The 7,391-nt window shown below is 36.2% G+C and overlaps 1 protein-coding gene across 3 annotated transcripts in view; it reads left to right on the forward strand.

Moving 5' to 3' along the window:
• Positions 1 to 7,284, forward strand: part of LOC120774904 (protein ORD) — a 36,198-nt gene extending 28,914 nt beyond the window's left edge. For all 3 annotated transcript variants that reach the window (XR_005705274.1, XM_040104773.1, XM_040104772.1), the window contains one exon: positions 7,040 to 7,284. The gene's annotated coding sequence lies outside the window, so the exon portion shown is untranslated. The remainder of the gene's footprint in view (positions 1 to 7,039) is intronic.
• Positions 7,285 to 7,391: the final 107 nt, after the last annotated feature.

Consider the following 7,391-nt stretch of genomic DNA (forward strand, 5'->3'; position numbering starts at 1 on the left):
GTGACGGCCGGATGTTGGTATGAATCGGCTAGCGGAAACGAAATTGGGGTACTGCATTTCCTGTCAGAAAACCAAATCGCAAGTTTACAAAACGGAAATGCTCCGATTGCGGATGTTTAACATATGCGAAGGGATAAAAATGGGACGGAGAAAGGGGAATTGAACTTGAGAACAGATTACTTCCGTTTTCCTGAAAAAGTTCCATTTCCGCTTTACAACTTCCTGTTTATTGTTGTGACAGGAAGTGTGACACCGTAATTTTTATTTCCGGGTTATAACTTCCTATTGGGTTTCCAAACAGGAAATATTTTCATTTCCGGACCGGATATTGTGTCAATAATCGGAAGTAATAATTGTATCCCTTCAGGTTTATAACTTCCTGTTAGGTTTTCGAATAGGAAATATATTCGTTTCCGGACCGGAATTTTACGAACCGGAAATTGTGTCGATAAACGGAAGTGAGATTTATATCCTTTTCCGATTTATAACTTCCTGTTAGAATTTCGGTCCGGATGTGATTTACCGTAATTTCATTTCCGGTCGATGTCCTGCTCCCCTTTCCAGTCCGTGTGTATGCCAGCATCCTTGCCCCATTTTAGCCCCTTTGGATGTGCTACCCGGCACGAAAATTTTTGGTGCAACCGCCGCTGCAGAAAAATTGCATTAAATTTGGCAGCAAAATCCCAGATTTCTACCAGGCGACCAGGAGTATGTAGCAAGCAGCGGCCGAATGCTTATATGCGAAAAATGCTTATAACTTCTAAAATAGATGTCGTAGCGAAAAAGTAAAACTGGAGAAATTGGCAGAATCGCATGGGCTACAATCCTATCCAAGAAAATTGAATTTTGGTATTATACAAAAATTTAGAAAATTAAAAATGTGTTGGGAAACTCCGTATTTTAAAGAAATTATTCTAAAAATGAAAAGTTTTTCTTAACTTAGTTACAAAAAAAGGTGTTTCTACTTACTTTGACCTATGAAGCTTCGATTCACTGCCTATGTTTATCAATGAATGGGGTGGATTTGCAACTTTTATGTTTGATTTTTGTTTATGTTTTTAAATAACTTTCTTTTTTTCGAAAAGTCGGCAAAGGGGCACGTGTGGCAAAAACAAATAATCACACGAGGATTTGAAGAATAGTCTGCCAAGCTGTAATTTTCCTTTGTTAACAAAAATAATTGGGGGAAAGAAATGAAATCATTTTTCTCCACCTTGTGTTGGTGTTGTGAAAAATTGAGCTAGAATGGGAGCTCACCTGGGGCACATATCCAAGCCATACACCTTTCTGTGGCATCAATTGCGGTCGGAAACGCCTGCTGTCATTTTTTTTTATTTTTCACAAATTTTCTACATATTTTTTTGTTTGCGCGCGGCCTTTGACTGCTTTTGGCACGCGCGAGAAACCTGTTGCTGCACCAGACTCACGTGCCCACGGGCACAGAGGCGCGCACTGGGTGTAAGCGTCAATTTCATGTGTGTCACGACTTCGCCCGTCACTGGCTTTTGCACATTTTCGGCGTTGTTTGCCACTGAACCACTTTGGCGCTAAGGCGGCCAGCAAAAGTTTTCAGAGCAGCGCAAGAGCTTACAAGCAGCGCGCACTAGTGGCGTAGCCAAAGGAAGCGAATTCACTCTGCTTGCTAATTGAACCGAAACCAAAGCGATGGCATGATGACCTCATTTTGTGTTTTTGCTCAACAATGTCAGCGGTAATTCCTGTAGTTTCAAGTGTCCGATTTTATCTACGGCCAGTTCTTGCACCTGTTGCGCTGGCTTTTTGGCTGCCAGTGTTCAGCGGCTGTGCTTAGATGGGCCGATTGTCAGTTGCTACCGCGTGAAAGCTAGCTAAGGTTGTGTGTGTTGTGTACGAGACCCAGCGGGGTAATGAAAAGTGATGAGAATCATTTTAATTCAATATTATCGAATGATCTGATTTACCGAAATTGGAACAAAGGAAGTCAAGTAGACTGCAAAAAAGCGATTGCAATAGAAAATTTTCTGTAAGAATGGTGAAACAAGATTGCGGCAACCAACGTCATAATCAAAACGAACTCTCAACTTTTAAAACAACCGCAAACAAAAATTTCCAATCATTTGTTCATGACGTCACAAACCAATGTGTTTTTCTGTCAAACACTCTCTCAAGAAAGTTAGGAACATAGTGAGCTTTTGCGACCAGGCCTCCAGACAATGCAACTCAGAGCAATAGTGGACCGTTCCTACGACAGACGGATCTACATGACGAGAACCGACCCGATTTTTTATCCGGTCAAGAGCTGTCAACTCGGTAGCGTTCCTCAAAATTACTGCAGGGATGAATTCTGCCGCTACAACAGCAACAAGAAACATTTTACGATTTTGACGATTCGTAAACCCGACTGTATTAGTAGTCAGTCTATTCGTCTTCAACGAGGTATAAGACAAACAGCTTTGATTTCCTTTTGCCTTGTTATTTAAGATACAAACCCGTATGTGCCTGAACTTGAAATTGAACTTAACCTTCTTTGTGTACATGATATTTTCACTTTTAACCACACAACGCAAACTTAGGAATATACCCTCGTATTTAATAATCATAAAACCTTCGAATTTCCCAATAGATATATTAATTCCCATATTATTCGTGCAAAAAAGTGCAGTTGTGTCGAAAATATTGAAAACGGAAATCTAATAACAATAAGTAATTGTTTTTAATTATGAAAATAACGGTCTTCTGCTGAATTGCAGCTTTCTTTTAAGAATTCGTGGTCAAATAGTAGTTTCGCCTGCGATTTTATTTGTTGCATTAATTTTCCGCCGTTGCTGCATTTGTGTTCCCGTTGCTCGCCGTTACTTTTGTTTTTGCTCAGCTCAGCTCAGCTCAGCTGCTGCTTTGCCAATTTTCCATCTGCCACTTTTCTGCCAAATGTTGAATATCAACTTCAAAGAACTATTTATGTGTTTTTTGTTTTTGTTTTTGTTTTGTCTGCCAACCAAAAGCGGTCAGTTTGCAAGCGCTGCAATGGCAACAACAACGACAGCTACAACACAACAGAGAGACTCGTTTGTTTATGTGGAGCAACCGTTGCCACAGTGGCAGTTGTTGTTGCTGTTGCGGCTGAAAGTAAGTCAGTGGGTTCTGGAGAATGCGCCAAGCCATTGTCAGCTAGCTGCAGTTGTTGCTCTTGTTGTTGCAACGAACATAATAATAATAAATATGTTGCTGGCCTTCATAATTGACTGTTAAAATTGAAGGTTCCACACCGCAAGCAAAGGAAGCGAAATTTTTTGCTTATCTTTGCGGCGCATGCGCGGAGATTTCAGTGTCATTGAAGGCAGCAGCATATTCTCAAACTGTTTGCTTGCAGCTCTAATTTGAATTTTGCTTTTTTTTTAAACTTTTTTCGTGTTTTTTTTTTATATTTTTATACTCTGTCTTTAGCCAAATCCATTTGTATAAACGCGAACTATTCTCTCAGTTTTTGAGATATAGTTTTGAAATTTTGAAACAGAGATGCGACAGGCTTACCCAGATGTTGCTTTAGCAAGAAGTGGTGTGTTTCGGTGGCACCAGGCCTTTTTGGAGGGCCGGGAAGAGCTCGCTGACGAAAACCGTGACTTCGACAAACACCGACAATGTGACTCGTGCACGCAAAGTTTCGAACTTAGACCATCGTCCTCCATGAATTTGTTCTTCCTGAACAAACTGTCAATGCCAAGTTTTACGTGGAAGTTCTCGAGAGACTCAAACGAAGCGTCAATCGGGCCCAACAAGACATCGCAGCCGATTGGAAGTTGCACCACGACACCGCTCCCTCTCACACCGCCTTTCTTGTGAACAGCTACCTAAGGTCGGCATCCCAAGCATTTTGAGACGAGAGAGTGGACCCAAGCCATGTCCCTCGGCTCTCAAGACTATTCCGGAGAATGCCTTCCGTGACGCCTTCAATGCTTCGAAATAACGCTGGCATTGGTTCAATAAATTTTTTTAAATCGACTCAGTCCTATTACTTTCCGGGCAAACACTGTACAAACAGACTGATCCCAAGTCAAGTTCTTGTATGGAAAACCTATTTACTTGTCGAGATATTTTCACAAAATTTGGCATGGGTTATTGCCCAAGGCAACGCTACAATCTCCGAACATAATGTTCAGATCGGGGCACTATAGCATATACATAGTTGGATATAAACTAACAGAACAAAATCAAGTTAGAGATCTTTTTATACCCTTTATAAGAAATGCACCTGTGCAGGGTATTATACCTTTCTTTTTATTTTTTACTTATATTTTATTAAATGATATTATTTCATTTTTTGTATATTTTTTTTTCAAGATTGAATTATTTTTTAAACTGTCTTTATTGGTTGATTTTTTGTTTTTAATTTATTTTTTTTTATTACCACAGTTGCATTAGTTTTGTTGTAGTCGTTGGCGAGATTCCAAGTTGTTGTTGTGACTGCCTACTGATGTTATGAACACGAACAGTTCAATTGTGCTTGTCAGTTTGCAGCTTCTTAGGTTTGCTGTTGTCAGTTTACACTGTTTTTGTTTGCAGTTTGCCGTTGTTATTGTTATAGTTTATTGCAATTGAATTTGTTAATAAAAAGCTGCGCACAATTTGCTTGCATTTTTACAATGCGTCTTCCCTACGCTTCGTACGCTGTTTTTCTTTGCCACCGCCACTTTTCGCTGCGCTCATTTCATTCGTCATTAATTTCATTGCCGCGGCGGACGCTGATGGTGGCCACAAATGTGGCATTGTCATCACAAATGTGGCACTGCTGTTTCTGTCAGTTGGCGCGCGTTTTTCGCAGCATCTGCTTCTACGGCAGGATTTATGTCTAGGTTAAAGCAGAACACTAATAATCGGGTCACGATGTTTACACAAATTTTCTTTGCGGCACAACATAACACTCTGACAATAATTCACTAATAGGTAATGCCAAAACTTGAATAAAAAATGTCATTTATTGACTTTTGAAGGTTTATGTGGCGTCTACAGCAGCAACTATTATTTTGACAAAAGTTACAACTAACCAGTAAAAGATCCGGGAGCAAATTTGTTATACATATTAGTTGTCATAATAGAATGTAAATTTTCTGGTATATGAGGTCTTCCCTATGACCACAAATATCTCGAGATGGAGTCATAAAATAACAGCTATAAATTTTGAAAGAAAATCGGTAAATAAGTGCGATAACTCTCTAAATATATAATATATACGAGCAAGTTCTCTGATCAAAAGAGAAATAGACAGCTGGTTCCCCACACATGAGGGTTTACGGAGCCGACAACAAGATCTCTCGTCTTTTGTAGCGTTTCCGATATCTATTTGTGAAATGCTTACACTTATCGCTAATACAAAGAGAATAAATCACGGGAGTTAATAAACGGGTACAATATACCCGTAAATACACCCACATCAAGCCAACGTAAAAATTCTCATCAAACATAAAAATAAAGTCACTCTAAGGAGACATGAGAATTATATTAAATTTTTTAAAATGTTGTGATAAAAAATTGTTGTAAATTTTGAAATAATTCACTTACCATATAAAACTCAATCCTTTAAAAAATCCTTTTCTCATAATTTGTTGCTTTTTCGTTTGATAGTATAGTTTTTTGTAGCTTTTTAATTTTTGCACTTTGTTTTACATATTCACTTATTTTTTTATTGTACTTTAATGAGTATATACTATAACAAATTTTTTTATATTTATACTAATATTTGGAATAAAATTAATTACTATTTAATCATTCTTTTAATATTTTTTAAATTATTGTTTCACAATTTTTTTTTAATTTTGTAAGGCGTACATTTCTTTATTATAAAGATTTTTTTATATTTTTTTGTAAATTGGTAAAGTGGTATTTTTATTCCAAAGTTCTAATTTTTGAACATTTTTATAGTAAATGCGATATTAACATAAAATAAAATATATAAAAAATGCCAAATTTAATAATTTTTTTAGTATTATATAAAAAAAAAATTCGTTTGAATTTCGCAAAAATAGTTTTGATTATTTTTTTATATAATAGTTCGTATTCATTAAAAAACCATTTTATTATAATAAAATACATATGTATGTGAGCATATGTTTTTTTTATTTTCTAAATTATTTCCAGTGTAGGTGGATTTTTAAATATTTGCAAATTCATATTTTAGTTGTTTTATTTTCACTTATTTATTTTCGTAGCTTCGCATAATTAAAACTTTATTTTAAAATCTCGTTAATAACTATTTTTTTAACCAGTGCAATTATTTCTAAAATTTTAAAAAATTTTGTTTAAATATTTTTTTTCATAAAATATTTCACATTTTTAATTGTTCTTTCACTTTATGTTAACCCAAGTGTTTACCTTTCCGCTTGTTATATTTTACGCGTCAATTGAGCACGCGTGCGTTCGCTTTTTCGCAACACAACTTCACCGTGGCAGCGCCAAAGAACATTTGCGCATGCGCCAAATTCTCGATTGCAACTTAGACGCTGGCAAAGACGACAGCATCATCTCACAGCAGAAACATCACCTGGCAATGGCCATGAACGAATTTTCCTTTCTTGTTTTTATTTTCTCCTTCTTTCAACATTTATCCATGTAAAGCTGACATTCTCTTTTGCGGTGAAAAGTGGCGCTGTAAAACAGAAAAAATATAGAAAACTTTTTCTATCGCCACAGTGACGGTGAGCAGAGTTCAGCGTTGGACCGTTTACCCAAGCAAGGTTGCATGCACATACATATGTCCCCACAGATGTATGCATATGAATGCAACTGGGAGCAGTGCACACATGTGTTTGTGTGTGAATTGGGTTATTTGTTGATTGAGGAGCTGATGTCGGTCTAAAGTGGGGCAAATGCAAAACAAGCAAACACCTGTCGAAAAAGCCATATGAGCCGTTAAATTGGCGAATATGCTCTAAAATTTCCATAATAGAGACGTTTGCATAAAAAAATAACAAAATTTTCTCTAAAACTCTTAAAACTATTTCAAATGAACGCGTATTATAAAATGAAATTTATTTACAAATAATTCAAATATATTTTATATTTTCAGAACAATTGCAGAAACTTACTGATCATCGAGTGTCCTTTGCGGTGCACAAACTGCAGAATATGTACATTAATAGCTAGACCTAGAGCCAAATGACGTACAACGCAAAAACGAAAATTTTTGGGAGGATAAATGTTCACCTTATCCTAAAATTACTAAAATACTGCACTTCACAATATAATTTTCATCATCAGAAAGCTACTAATATATGCAAATAAATTGTATATTTTGTAAATATAGTTATTATTAAAAACTCTATTTAATAAAATACTTTTTTTAACAATCGCATTTGTTAAAGAATTTTTTATTAATTTAAAATTTGTTTTTATTTTTATTTGATATTTTTTAAGAATTA

The sequence above is a fragment of the Bactrocera tryoni genome, chromosome 4, assembly GCF_016617805.1.
Source record: "Bactrocera tryoni isolate S06 chromosome 4, CSIRO_BtryS06_freeze2, whole genome shotgun sequence".
Taxonomy (NCBI): domain Eukaryota; kingdom Metazoa; phylum Arthropoda; class Insecta; order Diptera; family Tephritidae; genus Bactrocera; species Bactrocera tryoni.